This window comes from Rhinoderma darwinii, chromosome 3 (genome assembly GCF_050947455.1).
Source record: "Rhinoderma darwinii isolate aRhiDar2 chromosome 3, aRhiDar2.hap1, whole genome shotgun sequence".
Lineage (NCBI taxonomy): Eukaryota > Metazoa > Chordata > Amphibia > Anura > Rhinodermatidae > Rhinoderma > Rhinoderma darwinii.
In genome coordinates, this window is record NC_134689.1 from 261,471,470 (window position 1) to 261,499,206 (window position 27,737).

General features: G+C 37.4%; 7 non-coding genes across 7 annotated transcripts; all 7 read left to right on the forward strand.

Annotated features, from left to right (window-relative positions):
- The first annotated feature begins 748 nt into the window (after positions 1 to 748).
- TRNAI-AAU (transfer RNA isoleucine (anticodon AAU)) lies at positions 749 to 822 on the forward strand. Its single transcript has one exon. It is a non-coding gene; the product is annotated as a tRNA-Ile (tRNA).
- A 3,546-nt stretch (positions 823 to 4,368) lies between these two features.
- TRNAI-AAU (transfer RNA isoleucine (anticodon AAU)) lies at positions 4,369 to 4,442 on the forward strand. Its single transcript has one exon. It is a non-coding gene; the product is annotated as a tRNA-Ile (tRNA).
- An 819-nt stretch (positions 4,443 to 5,261) lies between these two features.
- TRNAI-AAU (transfer RNA isoleucine (anticodon AAU)) lies at positions 5,262 to 5,335 on the forward strand. The gene has a single exon. It is a non-coding gene; the product is annotated as a tRNA-Ile (tRNA).
- Positions 5,336 to 10,110: 4,775 nt separating this feature from the next.
- TRNAI-AAU (transfer RNA isoleucine (anticodon AAU)) lies at positions 10,111 to 10,184 on the forward strand. The gene has a single exon. It is a non-coding gene; the product is annotated as a tRNA-Ile (tRNA).
- A 2,084-nt stretch (positions 10,185 to 12,268) lies between these two features.
- On the forward strand, positions 12,269 to 12,342 carry TRNAI-AAU (transfer RNA isoleucine (anticodon AAU)). Its single transcript has one exon. It is a non-coding gene; the product is annotated as a tRNA-Ile (tRNA).
- An 820-nt stretch (positions 12,343 to 13,162) lies between these two features.
- Positions 13,163 to 13,236, forward strand: TRNAI-AAU (transfer RNA isoleucine (anticodon AAU)). The gene has a single exon. It is a non-coding gene; the product is annotated as a tRNA-Ile (tRNA).
- Positions 13,237 to 19,274: 6,038 nt separating this feature from the next.
- Positions 19,275 to 19,348, forward strand: TRNAI-AAU (transfer RNA isoleucine (anticodon AAU)). The gene has a single exon. It is a non-coding gene; the product is annotated as a tRNA-Ile (tRNA).
- The last annotated feature ends 8,389 nt before the right edge of the window (positions 19,349 to 27,737 follow it).

Genomic DNA, 27,737 nt, shown 5'->3' on the forward strand with positions numbered 1-27,737 from the left:
GCCGTGTTGATCCAGAGGAAGGCAAAAACTGACTTGGAGTGCATTCCAATTTTCTCATTAGGGGAAAAATTCCTCCCTTACTCCAAATATGGCTATTAGAATTAATTCCTGGATCAAAGTTCCATCTCCAGAATCTGGTACAAATATGATGAAATTTTATATTTTTCAAAAAAACACTTTTCAATGTGGCAGAGAGTTCAATCGTCGAACTGCTCTTACAGTAAAGAATCCCCGTCTGTGATGAGGTCCTTTAATTACCTTGCTTTCCCTTCTTTGCACGCATTCTAGTTCAGCAATGTCCTTCTCATACACAGGTGCTCAAAACTGTACACAATATTCCATGTATGGTCTAACCGGTGATTTATAGAAATGCAGAGTTTGTTGCATGAAATCATCTTAGAGGTCCAATTTCAACCTTAAGGACAAAAATAATATCTTGATTTTGCCTCTTTGTATTCCGATAGTCATAACTTTATTATTTTTCCGTCCTCATAGTCATATAAGGGCTTGTTTTTAGCGAGACAAGTTCTTGTTTTTAATGGCAGCATTTAATGTACCATATAATGTACTGAAAGAAAACTCTTTGTGGGGTGGAATGGGAAACACAAAAGAAATTTGTCCAATGCTTTTTGAGTAGTAAAAATTGCAAGTTTATTTTATTATTCAGGTTAATAGGATATCAATATGAATACACGTTTGCATGTATTTTCTACTGACGTGACGTGAAGTGTGTCTTTGGTATAAAAGTGGCCGGTTAGCTCAGTTGGTTAGAGTGTGGTGCTAATAACGCCAAGGTCACGGGTTCGATCCCCGTATGGGCCATGGAAGCTCACTTTTGTTACATGCTTGTTACAGAGTTGAATAGTTGATAATATTAAAAAAAGGTCCATCAAATTCAACCTATAAACCTGCCGTGTTGATCCAGAGGAAGGCAAAAACTGTCTTGGAGTGCATTCCAATGTTGTCATTAGGGGAAAAATTCCTCCCTTACTCCAAATATGGCTATTAGAATAAATTCCTGGATCAAAGTTCCATCTCCAGAATCTGGTACAAATATGATGACATTTTATATTTTTCAAAAAAACACTTTTCAATGTGGCAGAGAGTTCAATCGTCGAACTGCTCTTACAGTAAAGAATCCCCGTCTGTGATGAGGTCCTTTAATTACCTTGCTTTCCCTTCTTTGCACGCATTCTAGTTCAGCAATGTCCTTTTCATACACAGGTGCTCAAAACTGTACACAATATTCCATGTATGGTCTAACCAGTGATTTATAGAAATGCAGAGTTTGTTGCATGAAATCATCTTAGAGGTCCAATTTCAACCTTAAGGACAAAAATAATATCTTGATTTTGCCTCTTTGTATTCCGATAGTCATAACTTTATTATTTTTCCGTCCTCATAGTCATATAAGGGCTTGTTTTTAGCGAGACAAGTTCTTGTTTTTAATGGCAGCATTTAATGTACCATATAATGTACTGAAAGAAAACTCTTTGTGAGGTGGAATGGAAAACACAAAAGCAATTTGTCCAATGCTTTTTGAGTAGTAAAAATTGCAAGTTTATTTTATTATTCAGGTTAATAGGATATCAATATGAATACACGTTTGCATGTATTTTCTACTGACGTGACGTGAATCTTTGGTGTAAAAGTGGCCGGCTAGCTCAGTTGGTTAGAGTGTGGTGCTAATAACGCCAAGGTCATGGGTTCGATCCCCGTATGGGCCATGGAAGCTCACTTTTGTTACATGCTTGTTACAGAGTTGAATAGTTGATAATATTGAAAAAAGGTCCATCAAATTCAACCTATAAACCTGCCGTGTTGATCCAGAGGAAGGCAAAAACTGTCTTGGAGTGCATTCCAATGTTGTCATTAGGGGAAAAATTCCTCCCTTACTCCAAATATGGCTATTAGAATAAATTCCTGGATCAAAGTTCCATCTCCAGAATCTGGTACAAATATGATGACATTTTATATTTTTCAAAAAAACACTTTTCAATGTGGCAGAGAGTTCAATCGTCGAACTGCTCTTACAGTAAAGAATCCCCGTCTGTGATGAGGTCCTTTAATTACCTTGCTTTCCCTTCTTTGCACGCATTCTAGTTCAGCAATGTCCTTCTCATACACAGGTGCTCAAAACTGTACACAATATTCCATGTATGGTCTAACCGGTGATTTATAGAAATGCAGAGTTTGTTACATGAAATCATCTTAGAGGTCCAATTTCAACCTTAAGGACAAAAATAATATCTTGATTTTGCCTCTTTGTATTCCGATAGTCATAACTTTATTATTTTTCCGTCCTCATAGTCATATAAGGGCTTGTTTTTAGCGAGACAAGTTCTTGTTTTTAATGGCAGCATTTAATGTACCATATAATGTACTGAAATAAAACTCTTTGTGGGGTGGAATGGAAAACACAAAAGCAATTTGTCCAATGCTTTTTGAGTAGTAAAAATTGCAAGTTTATTTTATTATTCAGGTTAATAGGATATCAATATGAATACACGTTTGCATGTATTTTCTACTGATGTGACGTGAATCTTTGGTGTAAAAGTGGCCGGTTAGCTCAGTTGGTTAGAGCGTGGTGCTAATAACGCCAAGGTCACGGGTTCGATCCACGTACGGGCTATGGAAGCTCACTTTTGTTACATGCTTGTTACAGAGTTGAATAGATGATAATATTGAAAAAAGGTCCATCAAATTCAACCTATAAACCTGCCGTGTTGATCCAGAGGAAGGCAAAAACTGTCTTGGAGTGCATTCCAATGTTGTCATTAGGGGAAAAATTCATCCCTTACTCCAAATATGGCTATTAGAATAAATTCCTGGATCAAAGTTCCATCTCCAGAATCTGGTACAAATATGATGACATTTTATATTTTTCAAAAAAACACTTTTCAATGTGGCAGAGAGTTCAATCGTCGAACTGCTCTTACAGTAAAGAATCCCCGTCTGTGATGAGGTCCTTTAATTACCTTGCTTTCCCTTCTTTGCACGCATTCTAGTTCAGCAATGTCCTTCTCATACACAGGTGCTCAAAACAGTACACAATATTCCATGTATGGTCTAACCGGTGATTTATAGAAATGCAGAGTTTGTTGCATGAAATCATCTTAGAGGTCCAATTTCAACCTTAAGGACAAAAATAATATCTTGATTTTGCCTCTTTGTATTCCGATAGTCATAACTTTATTATTTTTCCGTCCTCATAGTCATATAAGGGCTTGTTTTTAGCGAGACAAGTTCTTGTTTTTAATGGCAGCATTTAATGTACCATATAATGTACTGAAAGAAAACTCTTTGTGGGGTGGAATGGAAAACACAAAAGCAATTTGTCCAATGCTTTTTGAGTAGTAAAAATTGCAAGTTTATTTTATTATTCAGGTTAATAGGATATCAATATGAATACACGTTTGCATGTATTTTCTACTGACGTGACGTGAATCTTTGGTGTAAAAGTGGCCGGTTAGCTCAGTTGGTTAGAGCGTGGTGCTAATAACACCAAGGTCACGGGTTCGGTCCCTGTATGGGCCATGGTTAGCTCACTTTTGTTACATGCTTGTTACAGAGTTGAATAGTTGATAATATTGAAAAAAGGTCCATCAAATTCAACCTATAAACCTGCCGTGTTGATCCAGAGGAAGGCAAAAACTGTCTTGGAGTGCATTCCAATGTTGTCATTAGGGGAAAAATTCCTCCCTTACTCCAAATATGGCTATTAGAATAAATTCCTGGATCAAAGTTCCATCTCCAGAATCTGGTACAAATATGATGAAATTTTATATTTTTCAAAAAAACACTTTTCAATGTGGCAGAGAGTTCAATCGTCGAACTGCTCTTACAGTAAAGAATCCCCGTCTGTGATGAGGTCCTTTAATTACCTTGCTTTCCCTTCTTTGCACGCATTCTAGTTCAGCAATGTCCTTCTCATACACAGGTGCTCAAAACTGTACACAATATTCGATGTATGGTGTAACCGGTGATTTATAGAAATGCAGAGTTTGTTGCATGAAATCATCTTAGAGGTCCAATTTCAATCTTAAGGACAAAAATAATATCTTGATTTTGCCTCTTTGTATTCCGATAGTCATAACTTTATTATTTTTCCGTCCTCATAGTCATATAAGGGCTTGTTTTTAGCGAGACAAGTTCTTGTTTTTAATGGCAGCATTTAATGTACCATATAATGTACTGAAGAAAACAATTTGTGGGGTGGAATGGAAAACACAAAAGCAATTTGTCCAATGCTTTTTGAGTAGTAAAAATTGCAAGTTTATTTTATTATTCAGGTTAATAGGATATCAATATGAATACACGTTTGCATGTATTTTCTACTGACGTGACGTGAATCTTTGGTGTAAAAGTGGCCGGTTAGCTCAGTTGGTTAGAGCGTGGTGCTAATAACGCCAAGGTCACGGGTTCGATCCCCGTATGGGCCATGGAAGCTCACTTTTGTTACAGCGTTGAATAGTTGATAATATTGAAAAAAGGTCCATCAAATTCAACCTATAAACCTGCCGTGTTGATCCAGAGGAAGGCAAAAACTGTCTTGGAGTGCATTCCAATGTTGTCATTAGGGGAAAAATTCCTCCCTTACTCCAAATATGGCTATTAGAATAAATTCCTGGATCAAAGTTCCATCTCCAGAATCTGGTACAAATATGATGACATTTTATATTTTTAAAAAAAACACTTTTCAATGTGGCAGAGAGTTCAATCGTCGAACTGCTCTTACAGTAAAGAATCCCCGTCTGTGATGAGGTCCTTTAATTACCTTGCTTTCCCTTCTTTGCACGCATTCTAGTTCAGCAATGTCCTTCTCATACACAGGTGCTCAAAACTGTACACAATATTCCATGTATGGTCTAACCGGTGATTTATAGAAATGCAGAGTTTGTTACATGAAATCATCTTAGAGGTCCAATTTCAACCTTAAGGACAAAAATAATATCTTGATTTTGCCTCTTTGTATTCCGATAGTCATAACTTTATTATTTTTCCGTCCTCATAGTCATATAAGGGCTTGTTTTTAGCGAGACAAGTTCTTGTTTTTAATGGCAGCATTTAATGTACCATATAATGTACTGAAGAAAACTCTTTGTGGGGTGGAATGGAAAACACAAAAGCAATTTGTCCAATGCTTTTTGAGTAGTAAAAATTGCAAGTTTATTTTATTATTCAGGTTAATAGGATATCAATATGAATACACGTTTGCATGTATTTTCTACTGACGTGACGTGAATCTTTGGTGTAAAAGTGGCCGGTTAGCTCAGTTGGTTAGAGCGTGGTGCTAATAACGCCAAGGTCACGGGTTCGATCCCCGTACGGGTCATGGAAGCTCACTTTTGTTACAGAGTTGAATAGTTGATAATATTGAAAAAAGGTCCATCAAATTCAACCTATAAACCTGCCGTGTTGATCCAGAGGAAGGCAAAAACTGTCTTGGAGTGCATTCCAATGTTGTCATTAGGGGAAAAATTCCTCCCTTACTCCAAATATGGCTATTAGAATAAATTCCTGGATCAAAGTTCCATCTCCAGAATCTGGTACAAATATGATGACATTTTATATTTTTCAAAAAAACACTTTTCAATGTGGCAGAGAGTTCAATCGTCGAACTGCTCTTACAGTAAAGAATCCCCGTCTGTGATGAGGTCCTTTAATTACCTTGCTTTCCCTTCTTTGCACGCATTCTAGTTCAGCAATGTCCTTCTCATACACAGGTGCTCAAAACTGTACACAATATTCCATGTATGGTCTAACCGGTGATTTATAGAAATGCAGAGTTTGTTGCATGAAATCATCTTAGAGGTCCAATTTCAACCTTAAGGACAAAAATAATATCTTGATTTTGCCTCTTTGTATTCCGATAGTCATAACTTTATTATTTTTCCGTCCTCATAGTCATATAAGGGCTTGTTTTTAGCGAGACAAGTTCTTGTTTTTAATGGCAGCATTTAATGTACCATATAATGTACTGAAAGAAAACTCTTTGTGGGGTGGAATGGAAAACACAAAAGCAATTTGTCCAATGCTTTTTGAGTAGTAAAAATTGCAAGTTTATTTTATTATTCAGGTTAATAGGATATCAATATGAATACACGTTTGCATGTATTTTCTACTGACGTGACGTGAATCTTTGGGGTAAAAGTGGCCGGTTAGCTCAGTTGGTTAGAGCGTGGTGCTAATGACACCAAGGTCATGGGTTCGATCCCCGTACGGGCCATGGAAGCTCACTTTTGTTACATGCTTGTTACAGAGTTGAATAGTTGATAATATTGAAAAAAGGTCCATCAAATTCAACCTATAAACCTGCCGTGTTGATCCAGAGGAAGGCAAAAACTGTCTTGGAGTGCATTCCAATGTTGTCATTAGGGGAAAAATTCCTCCCTTACTCCAAATATGGCTATTAGAATAAATTCCTGGATCAAAGTTCCATCTCCAGAATCTGGTACAAATATGATGACATTTTATATTTTTCAAAAAAACACTTTTCAATGTGGCAGAGAGTTCAATCGTCGAACTGCTCTTACAGTAAAGAATCCCCGTCTGTGATGAGGTCCTTTAATTACCTTGCTTTCCCTTCTTTGCACGCATTCTAGTTCAGCAATGTCCTTCTCATACACAGGTGCTCAAAACTGTACACAATATTCCATGTATGGTCTAACCGGTGATTTATAGAAATGCAGAGTTTGTTACATGAAATCATCTTAGAGGTCCAATTTCAACCTTAAGGACAAAAATAATATCTTGATTTTGCCTCTTTGTATTCCGATAGTCATAACTTTATTATTTTTCCGTCCTCATAGTCATATAAGGGCTTGTTTTTAGCGAGACAAGTTCTTGTTTTTAATGGCAGCATTTAATGTACCATATAATGTACTGAAGAAAACTCTTTGTGGGGTGGAATGGAAAACACAAAAGCAATTTGTCCAATGCTTTTTGAGTAGTAAAAATTGCAAGTTTATTTTATTATTCAGGTTAATAGGATATCAATATGAATACACGTTTGCATGTATTTTCTACTGACGTGACGTGAATCTTTGGTGTAAAAGTGGCCGGTTAGCTCAGTTGGTTAGAGCGTGGTGCTAATAACGCCAAGGTCACGGGTTCGTTCCCCGTACGGGTCATGGAAGCTCACTTTTGTTACAGAGTTGAATAGTTGATAATATTGAAAAAAGGTCCATCAAATTCAACCAATAAACCTGCCGTGTTGATCCAGAGGAAGGCAAAAACTGTCTTGGAGTGCATTCCAATGTTGTCATTAGGGGAAAAATTCCTCCCTTACTCCAAATATGGCTATTAGAATAAATTCCTGGATCAAAGTTCCATCTCCAGAATCTGGTACAAATATGATGACATTTTATATTTTTCAAAAAAACACTTTTCAATGTGGCAGAGAGTTCAATCGTCGAACTGCTCTTACAGTAAAGAATCCCCGTCTGTGATGAGGTCCTTTAATTACCTTGCTTTCCCTTCTTTGCACGCATTCTAGTTCAGCAATGTCCTTCTCATACACAGGTGCTCAAAACTGTACACAATATTCCATGTATGGTCTAACCGGTGATTTATAGAAATGCAGAGTTTGTTGCATGAAATCATCTTAGAGGTCCAATTTCAACCTTAAGGACAAAAATAATATCTTGATTTTGCCTCTTTGTATTCCGATAGTCATAACTTTATTATTTTTCCGTCCTCATAGTCATATAAGGGCTTGTTTTTAGCGAGACAAGTTCTTGTTTTTAATGGCAGCATTTAATGTACCATATAATGTACTGAAAGAAAACTCTTTGTGGGGTGGAATGGAAAACACAAAAGCAATTTGTCCAATGCTTTTTGAGTAGTAAAAATTGCAAGTTTATTTTATTATTCAGGTTAATAGGATATCAATATGAATACACGTTTGCATGTATTTTCTACTGACGTGACGTGAATCTTTGGGGTAAAAGTGGCCGGTTAGCTCAGTTGGTTAGAGCGTGGTGCTAATGACACCAAGGTCATGGGTTCGATCCCCGTACGGGCCATGGAAGCTCACTTTTGTTACATGCTTGTTACAGAGTTGAATAGTTGATAATATTGAAAAAAGGTCCATCAAATTCAACCTATAAACCTGCCGTGTTGATCCAGAGGAAGGCAAAAACTGTCTTGGAGTGCATTCCAATGTTGTCATTAGGGGAAAAATTCCTCCCTTACTCCAAATATGGCTATTAGAATAAATTCCTGGATCAAAGTTCCATCTCCAGAATCTGGTACAAATATGATGACATTTTATATTTTTCAAAAAAACACTTTTCAATGTGGCAGAGAGTTCAATCGTCGAACTGCTCTTACAGTAAAGAATCCCCGTCTGTGATGAGGTCCTTTAATTACCTTGCTTTCCCGTCTTTGCACGCATTCTAGTTCAGCAATGTCCTTCTCATACACAGGTGCTTAAAACTGTACACAATATTCCATGTATGGTCTAACCGGTGATTTATAGAAATGCAGAGTTTGTTGCATGAAATCATCTTAGAGGTTCAATTTCAACCTTAAGGACAAAAATAATATCTTGATTTTGCCTCTTTGTATTCTGATAGTCATAACTTTATTATTTTTCCGTCCTCATAGTCATATAAGGGCTTGTTTTTAGCGAGACAAGTTCTTGTTTTTAATGGCAGCATTTAATGTACCATATAATGTACTGAAAGAAAACTCTTTGTGGGGTGGAATGGAAAAATAATATCTTGATTTTGCCTCTTTGTATTCCGATAGTCATAACTTTATTATTTTTCCATCCTCATAGTCATATAAGGGCTTGTTTTTAGCGAGACAAGTTCTTGTTTTTAATGGCAGCATTTAATGTACCATATAATGTACTGAAGAAAACTCTTTGTGGGGTGGAATGGAAAACACAAAAGCAATTTGTCCAATGCTTTTTGAGTAGTAAAAATTGCAAGTTTATTTTATTATTCAGGTTAATAGGATATCAATATGAATACACGTTTGCATGTATTTTCTACTGACGTGACGTGAATCTTTGGTGTAAAAGTGGCCGGTTAGCTCAATTTGTTAGAGCGTGGTGCTAATAACGCCAAGGTCATGGGTTCGATCCCCGTACGGGCCATGGAAGCTCACTTTTGTTACATGCTTGTTACAGAGTTGAATAGTTGATAATATTGAAAAAAGGTCCATCAAATTCAACCTATAAACCTGCCGTGTTGATCCAGAGGAAGGCAAAAACTGTCTTGGAGTGCATTCCAATGTTGTCATTAGGGGAAAAATTCCTCCCTTACTCCAAATATGGCTATTAGAATAAATTCCTGGATCAAAGTTCCATCTCCAGAATCTGGTACAAATATGATCAAATTTTATATTTTTCAAAAAAACACTTTTCAATGTGGCAGAGAGTTCAATCGTCGAACTGCTCTTACAGTAAAGAATCCCCGTCTGTGATGAGGTCCTTTAATTACCTTGCTTTCCCGTCTTTGCACGCATTCTAGTTCAGCAATGTCCTTCTCATACACAGGTGCTTAAAACTGTACACAATATTCCATGTATGGTCTAACCGGTGATTTATAGAAATGCAGAGTTTGTTGCATGAAATCATCTTAGAGGTTCAATTTCAACCTTAAGGATAAAAATAATATCTTGATTTTGCCTCTTTGTATTCTGATAGTCATAACTTTATTATTTTTCCGTCCTCATAGTCATATAAGGGCTTGTTTTTAGCGAGACAAGTTCTTGTTTTTAATGGCAGCATTTAATGTACCATATAATGTACTGAAAGAAAACTCTTTGTGGGGTGGAATGGAAAAATAATATCTTGATTTTGCCTCTTTGTATTCCGATAGTCATAACTTTATTATTTTTCCGTCCTCATAGTCATATAAGGGCTTGTTTTTAGCGAGACAAGTTCTTGTTTTTAATGGCAGCATTTAATGTACCATATAATGTACTGAAGAAAACTCTTTGTGGGGTGGAATGGAAAACACAAAAGCAATTTGTCCAATGCTTTTTGAGTAGTAAAAATTGCAAGTTTATTTTATTATTCAGGTTAATAGGATATCAATATGAATACACGTTTGCATGTATTTTCTACTGACGTGACGTGAATCTTTGGTGTAAAGTGGCCGGTTAGCTCAGTTGGTTAGAGCGTGGTGCTAATAACACCAAGGTCACGGGTTCGATCCCCGTACGGGCCATGGAAGCTCACATTTGTTACATGCTTGTTACAGAGTTGAATAGTTGATAATATTGAAAAAAGGTCCATCAAATTCAACCTATAAACCTGCTGTGTTGATCCAGAGGAAGGCAAAAACTGTCTTGGAGTGCATTCCAATGTTGTCATTAGGGGAAAAATTCCTCCCTTACTCCATATTTGGCTATTAGAATAAATTCCTGGATCAAAGTTCCATCTCCAGTATCTGGTACAAATATGATGAAATTTTATATTTTTCAAAAAAACACTTTTCAATGTGGCGGAGAGTTCAATCGTCGAACTGCTCTTACAGTAAAGAATCCCCGTCTGTGATGAGGTCCTTTAATTACCTTGCTTTCCCTTCTTTGCACGCATTCTAGTTCAGCAATGTCCTTCTCTTACACAGGTGCTCAAAACTGTACACAATATTCCATGTATGGTCTAACCGGTGATTTATAGAAATGCAGAGTTTGTTGCATGAAATCATCTTAGAGGTCCAATTTCAACCTTAAGGACAAAAATAATATCTTGATTTTGCCTCTTTGTATTCCGATAGTCATAACTTTATTATTTTTCCGTCCTCATAGTCATATAAGGGCTTGTTTTTAGCGAGACAAGTTCTTGTTTTTAATGGCAGCATTTAATGTACCATATAATGTACTGAAAGAAAACTCTTTGTGGGGTGGAATGGAAAAATAATATCTTGATTTTGCCTCTTTGTATTCCGATAGTCATAACTTTATTATTTTTCCGTCCTCATAGTCATATAAGGGCTTGTTTTTAGCGAGACAAGTTCTTGTTTTTAATGGCAGCATTTAATGTACCATATAATGTACTGAAGAAAACTCTTTGTGGGGTGGAATGGAAAACACAAAAGCAATTTGTCCAATGCTTTTTGAGTAGTAAAAATTGCAAGTTTATTTTATTATTCAGGTTAATAGGATATCAATATGAATACACGTTTGCATGTATTTTCTACTGACGTGACGTGAATCTTTGGTGTAAAAGTGGCCGGTTAGCTCAGTTTGTTAGAGCGTGGTGCTAATAACGCCAAGGTCATGGGTTCGATCCCCGTACGGGCCATGGAAGCTCACTTTTGTTACATGCTTGTTACAGAGTTGAATAGTTGATAATATTGAAAAAAGGTCCATCAAATTCAACCTATAAACCTGCCGTGTTGATCCAGAGGAGGGCAAAAACTGTCTTGGAGTGCATTCCAATGTTGTCATTAGGGGAAAAATTCCTCCCTTACTCCAAATATGGCTATTAGAATAAATTCCTGGATCAAAGTTCCATCTCCAGAATCTGGTACAAATATGATCAAATTTTATATTTTTCAAAAAAACACTTTTCAATGTGGCAGAGAGTTCAATCGTCGAACTGCTCTTACAGTAAAGAATCCCCGTCTGTGATGAGGTCCTTTAATTACATTGCTTTCCCGTCTTTGCACGCATTCTAGTTCAGCAATGTCCTTCTCATACACAGGTGCTTAAAACTGTACACAATATTCCATGTATGGTCTAACCGTTGATTTATAGAAATGCAGAGTTTGTTGCATGAAATCATCTTAGAGGTTCAATTTCAACCTTAAGGACAAAAATAATATCTTGATTTTGCCTCTTTGTATTCTGATAGTCATAACTTTATTATTTTTCCGTCCTCATAGTCATATAAGGGCTTGTTTTTAGCGAGACAAGTTCTTGTTTTTAATGGCAGCATTTAATGTACCATATAATGTACTGAAAGAAAACTCTTTGTGGGGTGGAATGGAAAAATAATATCTTGATTTTGCCTCTTTGTATTCCGATAGTCATAACTTTATTATTTTTCCGTCCTCATAGTCATATAAGGGCTTGTTTTTAGCGAGACAAGTTCTTGTTTTTAATGGCAGCATTTAATGTACCATATAATGTACTGAAGAAAACTCTTTGTGGGGTGGAATGGAAAACACAAAAGCAATTTGTCCAATGCTTTTTGAGTAGTAAAAATTGCAAGTTTATTTTATTATTCAGGTTAATAGGATATCAATATGAATACACGTTTGCATGTATTTTCTACTGACGTGACGTGTATCTTTGGTGTAAAAGTGGCCGGTTAGCTCAGTTGGTTAGAGCGTGGTGCTAATAACACCAAGGTCACGGGTTCGATCCCCGTACGGGCCATGGAAGCTCTCTTTTGTTACAGAGTTGAATAGTTGATAATATTGAAAAAAGGTCCATCAAATTCAACCTATAAACCTGCCGTGTTGATCCAGAGGAAGGCAAAAACTGTCTTGGAGTGCATTCCAATGTTGTCATTAGGGGAAAAATTCCTCCCTTACTCCAAATATGGCTATTAGAATAAATTCCTGGATCAAAGTTCCATCTCCAGAATCTGGTACAAATATGATGAAATTTTATATTTTTCAAAAAAACACTTTTCAATGTGGCAGAGAGTTCAATCGTCGAACTGCTCTTACAGTAAAGAATCCCCGTCTGTGATGAGGTCCTTTAATTACCTTGCTTTCCCTTCTTTGCACGCATTCTAGTTCAGCAATGTCCTTCTCATACACAGGTGCTCAAAACTGTACACAATATTCCATGTATGGTCTAACCGGTGATTTATAGAAATGCAGAGTTTGTTGCATGAAATCATCTTAGAGGTCCAATTTCAACCTTAAGGACAAAAATAATATCTTGATTTTGCCTCTTTGTATTCCGATAGTCATAACTTTATTATTTTTCCGTCCTCATAGTCATATAAGGGCTTGTTTTTTGCGAGACAAGTTCTTGTTTTTAATGGCAGCATTTAATGTACCATATAATGTACTGAAAGAAAACTCTTTGTGGGGTGGAATGGAAAACACAAAAGCAATTTGTCCAATGCTTTTTGAGTAGTAAAAATTGCAAGTTTATTTTATTATTCAGGTTAATAGGATATCAATATGAATACACGTTTGCATGTATTTTCTACTGACGTGACGTGAATCTTTGGTGTAATAGTGGCCGGTTAGCTCAGTTGGTTAGAGCGTGGTGCTAATAACGCCAAGGTCACGGGTTCGATCCCCGTACGGGCCATGGAAGCTCAATTTTGTTACATGCTTGTTACAGAGTTGAATAGTTGATAATATTGAAAAAAGGTCCATCAAATTCAACCTATAAACCTGCCGTGTTGATCCAGAGCAAGGCAAAAACTGTCTTGGAGTGCATTCCAATGTTGTCATTAGGGGAAAAATTCCTCCCTTACTCCAAATATGGCTATTAGAATAAATTCCTGGATCAAAGTTCCATCTCCAGAATCTGGTACAAATATGATGAAATTTTATATTTTTCAAAAAAACACTTTTCAATGTGGCAGAGAGTTCAATCGTCGAACTGCTCTTACAGTAAAGAATCCCCGTCTGTGATGAGGTCCTTTAATTACCTTGCTTTCCCTTCTTTTCACGCATTCTAGTTCAGCAATGTCCTTCTCATACACAGGTGCTCAAAACTGTACACAATATTCCATGTATGGTCTAACCGGTGATTTATAGAAATGCAGAGTTTGTTGCATGAAATCATCTTAGAGGTCCAATTTCAACCTTAAGGACAAAAATAATATCTTGATTTTGCCTCTTTGTATTCCGATAGTCATAACTTTATTATTTTTCCGTCCTCATAGTTATATAAGGGCTTGTTTTTAGCGAGACAAGTTCTTGTTTTTAATGGCAGCATTTAATGTACCATATAATGTACTGAAAGAAAACTCTTTGTGGGGTGGAATGGAAAACACAAAAGCAATTTGTCCAATGCTTTTTGAGTAGTAAAAATTGCAAGTTTATTTTATTATTTAGGTTAATAGGATATCAATATGAATACACGTTTGCATGTATTTTCTACTGACGTGACGTGAATCTTTGGTGTAAAAGTGGCCGGTTAGCTCAGTTGGTTAGAGTGTGGTGCTAATAACCCCAAGGCCACGGGTTCGATCCCCGTACGGGCCGTGGAAGCTCATTTTTGTTACATGCTTGTTACAGAGTTGAATAGTTGATAATATTGAAAAAAGGTCCATCAAATTCAACCTATAAACCTGCTGTGTTGATCCAGAGGAAGGCAAAAACTGTCTTGGAGTGCATTCCAATGTTGTCATTAGGGGAAAAATTCCTCCCTTACTCCAAATATGGCTATTAGAATAAATTCCTGGATCAAAGTTCCATCTCCAGAATCTGGTACAAATTTAATGAAATTTTATATTTTTCAAAAAAACACTTTTCAATGTGGCAGAGAGTTCAATCGTCGAACTTCTCTTACAGTAAAGAATCCCCGTCTGTGATGAGGTCCTTTAATTACCTTGCTTTCCCTTCTTTGCACGCATTCTAGTTCAGCAATGTCTTTCTCATACACAGGTGCTCAAAACTGTACACAATATTCCATGTATGGTCTAACCGGTGATTTATAGAAATGCAGAGTTTGTTGCATGAAATCATCTTAGAGGTCCAATTTCAACCTTAAGGACAAAAATAATATCTTGATTTTGCCTCTTTGTATTCCGATAGTCATAACTTTATTATTTTTCCGTCCTCATAGTCATATAAGGGCTTGTTTTTAGCGAGACAATTTCTTGTTTTTAATGGCAGTATTTAATGTACCATATAATGTACTGAAAGAAAACTCTTTGTGGGGTGGAATGGAAAACACAAAAGCAATTTGTCCAATGCTTTTTGAGTAGTAAAAATTTCAAGTTTATTTTATTATTCAGGTTAATAGGATATCAATATGAATACACGTTTGCATGTATTTTCTACTGACGTGACGTGAATCTTTGGTGTAAAAGTGGCCGGTTAGCTCAGTTGGTTAGAGCGTGGTGCTAATAACACTAAGGTCACGGGTTCGGGCCATGGTAGCTCACTTTTGTTACATGCTTGTTACAGAGTTGAATAGTTGATAATATTGAAAAAAGGTCCATCAAATTCAACCTGTAAACCTGCCGTGTTGATCCAGAGGAAGGCAAAAACTGTCTTGGAGTGCATTCCAATGTTGTCATTAAGGGAAAAATTCCTCCCTTACTCCAAATATGGCTATTAGAATAAATTCCTGGATCAAAGTTCCATCTCCAGAATCTGGTACAAATATGATGAAATTTTATATTTTTCAAAAAAACACTTTTCAATGTGGCAGAGAGTTCAATCGTCGAACTGCTCTTACAGTAAAGAATCCCCGTCTGTGATGAGGTCCTTTAATTACCTTGCTTTCCCTTCTTTGCACGCATTCTAGTTCAGCAATGTCCTTCTCATACACAGGTGCTCAAAACTGTACACAATATTCCATGTATGGTCTAACCGGTGATTTATAGAAATGCAGAGTTTGTTGCATGAAATCATCTTAGAGGTCCACTTTCAACCTTAAGGACAAAAATAATATCTTGATTTTGCCTCTTTGTATTCCGATAGTCATAACTTTATTATTTTTCCGTCCTATTTATATTTTAAATTTTATATTTTTCAAAAAAACACTTTTCAATGTGGCAGAGAGTTCAATCGTAGAACTTCTCTTACAGTAAAGAATCCCCATCTGTGATGAGGTCCTTTAACCCCTTAACGCCGAAGGACGGATATATCCGTCCTCAGCAGCTGCTAGTTCGCGCAGGAGGACGGATATATCCGTCCTGTGATCGCGCGGGTACTGACAGTTTACCCACGCGATCAGCGGCAGGAGCACGGCTGTTATACACAGCCTGGCTCCTGCTGCAACTGCCGGAATCGAAGCACGCGCCGATTCCGGCAGTTTAACCCATTAAATGCCGCTGTCAACAGTGACAGCGGCATTTAATGTGTTTGACAGAAGGGGGAACTCCCTCTGTCTCCCGATCGGCGCCCCCGCAAACAAATCGCGGGTCTCCGTCGGGTTTCCATGACAGCCGGGGGTCTAACAAAGACCCCCAGGTCTGTCTTCAGCATCTGCCTGTTAGGCGATGCCAGAGGCATGACCTAACAGGTTGCCTGTCAGTTTTACACTGACAGGCAATAATGCTTTGGTATACGAAGTATACCAAAGCATTATATATGCGATCTGCACATCGCATAGTGAAGTCCCCTGGTGGGACTAAAAAAAAAAAAGTAAAACCGTTAAATAAAGTTTGTGAAAAAAAAAATAAAAAAAATTACAGTCAAAGTCAAATAAAACTACTTTTTTGCCCCAAAAAGTGGTTTTATTTAATAAAACGGTCAAAACAAATCACACATACACATATATGGTATCCCCGCGATCGTAACAACTTGACCAATAAAATGAACACATTAATTAAACCGCCGGATGAACGGCGTCCAAAGAAAACGCAAAAAACAACGGCAAAATTCTCTCTTTTCTCCCATTCCCCCCATAAAAAATAAAATAAAAGTTCATCTATAAGTCCTATGTACCCCAAAATAGTACTAATGAAAACTACACATTGTCCCGCAAAAATCAAGCCCACGTACGGCCACATCGACGGAAAAATAAAAAAATGACGGCTCTTGGAACGCGGCGATGCAAAAACAAGTAATTTTTTTCTAAAAGGGTTTTTATTGTGCAAACGTAGAAAAAACATATAAAACCTTTATACATTTGGTATCCCTGTAATCGTGCCGACCCATAGAATAAAGTTAACATGTTATTTACGCTGCATAGTAAACGGCGTAAATTTATAACGTGAAAATTAATGCTGGAATAGCTGCTTATTTTCAATTCTCTCCTAAAATAAAGTTAATAAAAGTTAATCAATATGTTATAAGCATCTAAAAATGGTACAATTACAAAATACAACTCGTCCCGGAAAAAACAAGCCCTTATACGGCTATATAGACGGAATACAAAAACAGTTACGACTCTTGGAATGCGACCGTGGAAAAACAAAAAATAATCCTTTGTCATTAACGTGCAAAATGGCCCGGTCATTAAGGGGTTAATTACCTTGCTTTCCCTTCTTTGCACACATTGTAGTTCAGCAATGTCCTTCTCATACACAGGTGCTCAAAACTGTACACAATATTCCATGTATGGTCTAACCGGTGATTTATAGAAATGCAGAGTTTATTGCATGAAATCATCTTAGAGGTCCAATTTCAACCTTAAGGACAAAAATAATATCTTGATTTTGCCTCTTTGTATTCCGATAGTCATAACTTTATTATTTTTCCGTCCTATTTATATTTTAAATTTTATATTTTTCAAAAAAACACTTTTCAATGTGGCAGAGAGTTCAATCGTAGAACTTCTCTTACAGTAAAGAATCCCCATCAGTGATGAGGTCCTTTAACCCCTTAACGCCGAAGGACGGATATATCCGTCCTCAGCAGCTGCTAGTTCGCGCAGGAGGACGGATATATCCGTCCTGTGATCGCGCGGGTACTGACAGTTTACCCACGCGATCAGCGGCAGGAGCACGGCTGTTATACACAGCCTGGCTCCTGCTGCAACTGCCGGAATCGAAGCACGCGCCGATTCCGGCAGTTTAACCCATTAAATGCCGCTGTCAACAGTGACAGCGGCATTTAATGTGTTTGACAGAAGGGGGAACTCCCTCTGTCTCCCGATCGGCGCCCCCGCAAACAAATCGCGGGTCTCCGTCGGGTTTCCATGACAGCCGGGGGTCTAACAAAGACCCCCAGGTCTGTCTTCAGCATCTGCCTGTTAGGCGATGCCAGAGGCATGACCTAACAGGTTGCCTGTCAGTTTTACACTGACAGGCAATAATGCTTTGGTATACGAAGTATACCAAAGCATTATATATGCGATCTGCACATCGCATAGTGAAGTCCCCTGGTGGGACTAAAAAAAAAAAAGTAAAACCGTTAAATAAAGTTTGTGAAAAAAAAAATAAAAAAAATTACAGTCAAAGTCAAATAAAACTACTTTTTTGCCCCAAAAAGTGGTTTTATTTAATAAAACGGTCAAAACAAATCACACATACACATATATGGTATCCCCGCGATCGTAACAACTTGACCAATAAAATGAACACATTAATTAAACCGCCGGATGAACGGCGTCCAAAGAAAACGCAAAAAACAACGGCAAAATTCTCTCTTTTCTCCCATTCCCCCCATAAAAAATAAAATAAAAGTTCATCTATAAGTCCTATGTACCCCAAAATAGTACTAATGAAAACTACACATTGTCCCGCAAAAATCAAGCCCACGTACGGCCACATCGACGGAAAAATAAAAAAATGACGGCTCTTGGAACGCGGCGATGCAAAAACAAGTAATTTTTTTCTAAAAGGGTTTTTATTGTGCAAACGTAGAAAAAACATATAAAACCTTTATACATTTGGTATCCCTGTAATCGTGCCGACCCATAGAATAAAGTTAACATGTTATTTACGCTGCATAGTAAACGGCGTAAATTTATAACGTGAAAATTAATGCTGGAATAGCTGCTTATTTTCAATTCTCTCCTAAAATAAAGTTAATAAAAGTTAATCAATATGTTATAAGCATCTAAAAATGGTACAATTACAAAATACAACTCGTCCCGGAAAAAACAAGCCCTTATACGGCTATATAGACGGAATACAAAAACAGTTACGACTCTTGGAATGCGACCGTGGAAAAACAAAAAATAATCCTTTGTCATTAACGTGCAAAATGGCCCGGTCATTAAGGGGTTAATTACCTTGCTTTCCCTTCTTTGCACACATTGTAGTTCAGCAATGTCCTTCTCATACACAGGTGCTCAAAACTGTACACAATATTCCATGTATGGTCTAACCGGTGATTTATAGAAATGCAGAGTTTATTGCATGAAATCATCTTAGAGGTCCAATTTCAACCTTAAGGACAAAAATAATATCTTGATTTTGCCTCTTTGTATTCCGATAGTCATAACTTTATTATTTTTCCGTCCTCATAGTCATATAAGGGCTTGTTTTTAGCGAGACAAGTTCTTGTTTTTAATGGCAGCATTTAATGTACCATATAATGTACTGAAAGAAAACTCTTTGTGGGGTGGAATGGAAAACACAAAAGCAATTTGTCCAATGCTTTTTGAGTAGTAAAAATTGCAAGTTTATTTTATTATTCAGGTTAATAGGATATCAATATGAATACACGTTTGCATGTATTTTCTACTGACGTGACGTGAATCTTTGGTGTAAAAGTGGCTGGTTAGCTCAGTTGGTTAGAGCGTGGTGCTAATAACGCCAAGGTCACGGGTTCGATCCCCGTACGGGCCATGGAAGCTCACTTTTGTTACAGAGTTGAATAGTTGATAATATTGAAAAAAGGTCCATCAAATTCAACCTATAAATCTGCCGTGTTGATCCAGAGGAAGGCAAAAACTGCCTTGGAGTGCATTCCAATGTTGTCATTAGGGGAAAAATTCCTCCCTTACTCCAAATATGGCTATTAGAATAAATTCCTGGATCAAAGTTCCATCTCCAGAATCTGGTACAAATATGATGAAATTTTATATTTTTCAAAAAAACACTTTTCAATGTGGCAGAGTTCAATCGTCGAACTTCTCTTACAGTAAAGAATCCCCGTCTGTGATGAGGTCCTTTAATTACCTTGCTTTCCCTTCTTTGCACGCATTCTAGTTCAGCAATGTCCTTCTCATACACAGGTGCTTAAAACTGTACACAATATTCCATGTATGGTCTAACCGGTGATTTATAGAAATGCAGAGTTTGTTGCATGAAATCATCTTAGAGGTCCAATTTCAACCTTAAGGACAAAAATAATATCTTGATTTTGCCTCTTTGTATTCCGATAGTCATAACTTTATTATTTTTCCGTCCTCATAGTCATATAAGGGCTTGTTTTTAGCGAGACAAGTTCTTGTTTTTAATGGCAGCATTTAATGTACCATATAATGTACTGAAAGAAAACTCTTTGTGGGGTGGAATGGAAAACACAAAAGCAATTTGTCCAATGCTTTTTGAGTAGTAAAAATTTCAAGTTTATTTTATTATTCAGGTTAATAGGATATCAATATGAATACACGTGTGCATGTATTTTCTACTGACGTGACGTGAATCTTTGGTGTAAAAGTGGCCGGTTAGCTCAGTTGGTTAGAGCGTGGTGCTAATAACGCTAAGGTCACGGGTTCGGGCCATGGTAGCTCACTTTTGTTATATGCTTGTTACAGAGTTGAATAGTTGATAATATTGAAAAAAGGTCCATCAAATTCAACCTGTAAACCTGCCGTGTTGATCCAGAGGAAGGCAAAAACTGTCTTGGAGTGCATTCCAATGTTGTCATTAGGGGAAAAATTCCTCCCTTACTCCAAATATGGCTATTAGAATAAATTCCTGGATCAAAGTTCCATCTCCAGAATCTGGTACAAATATGATGACATTTTATATTTTTCAAAAAAACACTTTTCAATGTGGCAGAGAGTTCAATCGTCGAACTGCTCTTACAGTAAAGAATCCCCGTCTGTGATGAGGTCCTTTAATTACCTTGCTTTCCCTTCTTTGCACGCATTCTAGTTCAGCAATGTCCTTCTCATACACAGGTGCTCAAAACTGTACACAATATTCCATGTATGGTCTAACCGGTGATTTATAGAAATGCAGAGTTTGTTGCATGAAATCATCTTAGAGGTCCACTTTCAACCTTAAGGACAAAAATAATATCTTGATTTTGCCTCTTTGTATTCCGATAGTCATAACTTTATTATTTTTCCGTCCTCATAGTCATATAAGGGCTTGTTTTTAGCGAGACAAGTTCTTGTTTTTAATGGCAGCATTTAATGTACCATATAATGTACTGAAAGAAAACTCTTTGTGGGGTGGAATGGAAAACACAAAAGCAATTTGTCCAATGCTTTTTGAGTAGTAAAAATTGCAAGTTTATTTTATTATTCAGGTTAATAGGATATCAATATGAATACACGTTTGCATGTATTTTCTACTGATGTGACGTGAATCTTTGGTGTAAAAGTGGCCGGTTAGCTCAGTTGGTTAGAGCGTGGTGCTAATAATGTCAAGGTCACGGGTTCGATCCCTGTACGGGCCATGGAAGCTCACTTTTGTTACATGCTTGTTACAGAGTTGAATAGTTGATAATATTGAAAAAAGGTCCATCAAATTCAACCTGTAAACCTGCCGTGTTGATCCAGAGGAAGGCAAAAACTGTCTTGGAGTGCATTCCAATGTTGTCATTAGGGGAAAAATTCCTCCCTTTCTCCAAATATGGCTATTAGAATAAATTCCTGGATCAAAGTTCCATCTCCAGAATCTGGTACAAATATGATGAAATTTTATATTTTTCAAAAAAACACTTTTCAATGTGGCAGAGAGTTCAATCGTCGAACTGCTCTTACAGTAAAGAATCCCCGTCTGTGATGAGGTCCTTTAATTACCTTGCTTTCCCTTCTTTGCACGCATTCTAGTTCAGCAATGTCCTTCTCATACACAGGTGCTCAAAACTGTACACAATATTCCATGTATGGTCTAACCGGTGATTTATAGAAATGCAGAGTTTGTTGCATGAAATCATCTTAGAGGTCCACTTTCAACCTTAAGGACAAAAATAATATCTTGATTTTGCCTCTTTGTATTCCGATAGTCATAACTTTATTATTTTTCCGTCCTATTTATATTTTAAATTTTATATTTTTCAAAAAAACACTTTTCAATGTGGCAGAGAGTTCAATCGTAGAACTTCTCTTACAGTAAAGAATCCCCATCTGTGATGAGGTCCTTTAACCCCTTAACGCCGAAGGACGGATATATCCGTCCTCAGCAGCTGCTAGTTCGCGCAGGAGGACGGATATATCCGTCCTGTGATCGCGCGGGTACTGACAGTTTACCCACGCGATCAGCGGCAGGAGCACGGCTGTTATACACAGCCTGGCTCCTGCTGCAACTGCCGGAATCGAAGCACGCGCCGATTCCGGCAGTTTAACCCATTAAATGCCGCTGTCAACAGTGACAGCGGCATTTAATGTGTTTGACAGAAGGGGGAACTCCCTCTGTCTCCCGATCGGCGCCCCCGCAAACAAATCGCGGGTCTCCGTCGGGTTTCCATGACAGCCGGGGGTCTAACAAAGACCCCCAGGTCTGTCTTCAGCATCTGCCTGTTAGGCGATGCCAGAGGCATGACCTAACAGGTTGCCTGTCAGTTTTACACTGACAGGCAATAATGCTTTGGTATACGAAGTATACCAAAGCATTATATATGCGATCTGCACATCGCATAGTGAAGTCCCCTGGTGGGACTAAAAAAAAAAAAGTAAAACCGTTAAATAAAGTTTGTGAAAAAAAAAATAAAAAAAATTACAGTCAAAGTCAAATAAAACTACTTTTTTGCCCCAAAAAGTGGTTTTATTTAATAAAACGGTCAAAACAAATCACACATACACATATATGGTATCCCCGCGATCGTAACAACTTGACCAATAAAATGAACACATTAATTAAACCGCCGGATGAACGGCGTCCAAAGAAAACGCAAAAAACAACGGCAAAATTCTCTCTTTTCTCCCATTCCCCCCATAAAAAATAAAATAAAAGTTCATCTATAAGTCCTATGTACCCCAAAATAGTACTAATGAAAACTACACATTGTCCCGCAAAAATCAAGCCCACGTACGGCCACATCGACGGAAAAATAAAAAAATGACGGCTCTTGGAACGCGGCGATGCAAAAACAAGTAATTTTTTTCTAAAAGGGTTTTTATTGTGCAAACGTAGAAAAAACATATAAAACCTTTATACATTTGGTATCCCTGTAATCGTGCCGACCCATAGAATAAAGTTAACATGTTATTTACGCTGCATAGTAAACGGCGTAAATTTATAACGTGAAAATTAATGCTGGAATAGCTGCTTATTTTCAATTCTCTCCTAAAATAAAGTTAATAAAAGTTAATCAATATGTTATAAGCATCTAAAAATGGTACAATTACAAAATACAACTCGTCCCGGAAAAAACAAGCCCTTATACGGCTATATAGACGGAATACAAAAACAGTTACGACTCTTGGAATGCGACCGTGGAAAAACAAAAAATAATCCTTGGTCATTAACGTGCAAAATGGCCCGGTAATTAAGGGGTTAATTACCTTGCTTTCCCTTCTTTGCACGCATTGTAGTTCAGCAATGTCCTTCTCATACACAGGTGCTCAAAACTGTACACAATATTCCATGTATGGTCTAACCGGTGATTTATAGAAATGCAGAGTTTATTGCATGAAATCATCTTAGAGGTCCAATTTCAACCTTAAGGACAAAAATAATATCTTGATTTTGCCTCTTTGTATTCCGATAGTCATAACTTTATTATTTTTCCGTCCTCATAGTCATATAAGGGCTTGTTTTTAGCGAGACAAGTTCTTGTTTTTAATGGCAGCATTTAATGTACCATATAATGTACTGAAAGAAAACTCTTTGTGGGGTGGAATGGAAAACACAAAAGCAATTTGTCCAATGCTTTTTGAGTAGTAAAAATTGCAAGTTTATTTTATTATTCAGGTTAATAGGATATCAATATGAATACACGTTTGCATGTATTTTCTACTGACGTGACGTGAATCTTTGGTGTAAAAGTGGCCGGTTAGCTCAGTTGGTTAGAGCGTGGTGCTAATAACGCCAAGGTCACGGGTTCGATCCCCGTACGGGCAATGGAAGCTCACTTTTGTTACAGAGTTGAATAGTTGATAATATTGAAAAAAGGTCCATCAAATTCAACCTATAAACCTGCCGTGTTGATCCAGAGGAAGGCAAAAACTGTCTTGGAGTGCATTCCAATGTTGTCATTAGGGGAAAAATTCCTCCCTTACTCCAAATATGGCTATTAGAATAAATTCCTGGATCAAAGTTCCATCTCCAGAATCTGGTACAAATATGATGAAATTTTATATTTTTCAAAAAAACACTTTTCAATGTGGCAGAGAGTTCAATCGTCGAACTTCTCTTACAGTAAAGAATCCCCGTCTGTGATGAGGTCCTTTAATTACCTTGCTTTCCCTTCTTTGCACGCATTCTAGTTCAGCAATGTCCTTCTCATACACAGGTGCTTAAAACTGTACACAATATTCCATGTATGGTCTAACCGGTGATTTATAGAAATGCAGAGTTTGTTGCATGAAATCATCTTAGAGGTCCAATTTCAACCTTAAGGACAAAAATAATATCTTGATTTTGCCTCTTTGTATTCCGATAGTCATAACTTTATTATTTTTCCGTCCTCATAGTCATATAAGGGCTTGTTTTTAGCGAGACAAGTTCTTGTTTTTAATGGCAGCATTTAATGTACCATATAATGTACTGAAAGAAAACTCTTTGTGGGGTGGAATGGAAAACACAAAAGCAATTTGTCCAATGCTTTTTGAGTAGTAAAAATTTCAAGTTTATTTTATTATTCAGGTTAATAGGATATCAATATGAATACACGTTTGCATGTATTTTCTACTGACGTGACGTGAATCTTTGGTGTAAAAGTGGCCGGTTAGCTCAGTTGGTTAGAGCGTGGTGCTAATAACGCTAAGGTCACGGGTTCGGGCCATGGTAGCTCACTTTTGTTACATGCTTGTTACAGAGTTGAATAGTTGATAATATTGAAAAAAGGTCCATCAAATTCAACCTGTAAACCTGCCGTGTTGATCCAGAGGAAGGCAAAAACTGTCTTGGAGTGCATTCCAATGTTGTCATTAGGGGAAAAATTCCTCCCTTACTCCAAATATGGCTATTAGAATAAATTCCTGGATCAAAGTTCCATCTCCAGAATCTGGTACAAATATGATGAAATTTTATATTTTTCAAAAAAACACTTTTCAATGTGGCAGAGAGTTCAATCGTCGAACTTCTCTTACAGTAAAGAATCCCCGTCTGTGATGAGGTCCTTTAATTACCTTGCTTTCCCTTCTTTGCACGCATTCTAGTTCAGCAATGTCTTTCTCATACACAGGTGCTCAAAACTGTACACAATATTCCATGTATGGTCTAACCGGTGATTTATAGAAATGCAGAGTTTGTTGCATGAAATCATCTTAGAGGTCCAATTTCAACCTTAAGGACAAAAATAATATCTTGATTTTGCCTCTTTGTATTCCGATAGTCATAACTTTATTATTTTTCCGTCCTCATAGTCATATAAGGGCTTGTTTTTAGCGAGACAATTTCTTGTTTTTAATGGCAGTATTTAATGTACCATATAATGTACTGAAAGAAAACTCTTTGTGGGGTGGAATGGAAAACACAAAAGCAATTTGTCCAATGCTTTTTGAGTAGTAAAAATTTCAAGTTTATTTTATTATTCAGGTTAATAGGATATCAATATGAATACACGTTTGCATGTATTTTCTACTGACGTGACGTGAATCTTTGGTGTAAAAGTGGCCGGTTAGCTCAGTTGGTTAGAGCGTGGTGCTAATAACACTAAGGTCACGGGTTCGGGCCATGGTAGCTCACTTTTGTTACATGCTTGTTACAGAGTTGAATAGTTGATAATATTGAAAAAAGGTCCATCAAATTCAACCTGTAAACCTGCCGTGTTGATCCAGAGGAAGGCAAAAACTGTCTTGGAGTGCATTCCAATGTTGTCATTAGGGGAAAAATTCCTCCCTTACTCCAAATATGGCTATTAGAATAAATTCCTGGATCAAAGTTCCATCTCCAGAATCTGGTACAAATATGATGACATTTTATATTTTTCAAAAAAACACTTTTCAATGTGGCAGAGAGTTCAATCGTCGAACTGCTCTTACAGTAAAGAATCCCCGTCTGTGATGAGGTCCTTTAATTACCTTGCTTTCCCTTCTTTGCACGCATTCTAGTTCAGCAATGTCCTTCTCATACACAGGTGCTCAAAACTGTACACAATATTCCATGTATGGTCTAACCGGTGATTTATAGAAATGCAGAGTTTGTTGCATGAAATCATCTTAGAGGTCCACTTTCAACCTTAAGGACAAAAATAATATCTTGATTTTGCCTCTTTGTATTCCGATAGTCATAACTTTATTATTTTTCCGTCCTCATAGTCATATAAGGGCTTGTTTTTAGCAAGACAAGTTCTTGTTTTTAATGGCAGCATTTAATGTACCATATAATGTACTGAAAGAAAAAGCTTTGTGGGGTGGAATGGAAAACACAAAAGCAATTTGTCCAATGCTTTTTGAGTAGTAAAAATTGCAAGTTTATTTTATTATTCAGGTTAATAGGATATCAATATGAATACACGTTTGCATGTATTTTCTACTGATGTGACGTGAATCTTTGGTGTAAAAGTGGCCGGTTAGCTCAGTTGGTTAGAGCGTGGTGCTAATAATGTCAAGGTCACGGGTTCGATCCCTGTACGGGCCATGGAAGCTCACTTTTGTTACATGCTTGTTACAGAGTTGAATAGTTGATAATATTGAAAAAAGGTCCATCAAATTCAACCTGTAAACCTGCCGTGTTGATCCAGAGGAAGGCAAAAACTGTCTTGGAGTGCATTCCAATGTTGTCATTAGGGGAAAAATTCCTCCCTTACTCCAAATATGGCTATTAGAATAAATTCCTGGATCAAAGTTCCATCTCCAGAATCTGGTACAAATATGATGAAATTTTATATTTTTCAAAAAAACACTTTTCAATGTGGCAGAGAGTTCAATCGTCGAACTGCTCTTACAGTAAAGAATCCCCGTCTGTGATGAGGTCCTTTAATTACCTTGCTTTCCCTTCTTTGCACGCATTCTAGTTCAGCAATGTCCTTCTCATACACAGGTGCTCAAAACTGTACACAATATTCCATGTATGGTCTAACCGGTGATTTATAGCAATGCAGAGTTTGTTGCATGAAATCATCTTAGAGGTCCACTTTCAACCTTAAGGACAAAAATAATATCTTGATTTTGCCTCTTTGTATTCCGATAGTCATAACTTTATTATTTTTCCGTCCTATTTATATTTTAAATTTTATATTTTTCAAAAAAACACTTTTCAATGTGGCAGAGAGTTCAATCGTAGAACTTCTCTTACAGTAAAGAATCCCCATCTGTGATGAGGTCCTTTAACCCCTTAACGCCGAAGGACGGATATATCCGTCCTCAGCAGCTGCTAGTTCGCGCAGGAGGACGGATATATCCGTCCTGTGATCGCGCGGGTACTGACAGTTTACCCACGCGATCAGCGGCAGGAGCACGGCTGTTATACACAGCCTGGCTCCTGCTGCAACTGCCGGAATCGAAGCACGCGCCGATTCCGGCAGTTTAACCCATTAAATGCCGCTGTCAACAGTGACAGCGGCATTTAATGTGTTTGACAGAAGGGGGAACTCCCTCTGTCTCCCGATCGGCGCCCCCGCAAACAAATCGCGGGTCTCCGTCGGGTTTCCATGACAGCCGGGGGTCTAACAAAGACCCCCAGGTCTGTCTTCAGCATCTGCCTGTTAGGCGATGCCAGAGGCATGACCTAACAGGTTGCCTGTCAGTTTTACACTGACAGGCAATAATGCTTTGGTATACGAAGTATACCAAAGCATTATATATGCGATCTGCACATCGCATAGTGAAGTCCCCTGGTGGGACTAAAAAAAAAAAAGTAAAACCGTTAAATAAAGTTTGTGAAAAAAAAAATAAAAAAAATTACAGTCAAAGTCAAATAAAACTACTTTTTTGCCCCAAAAAGTGGTTTT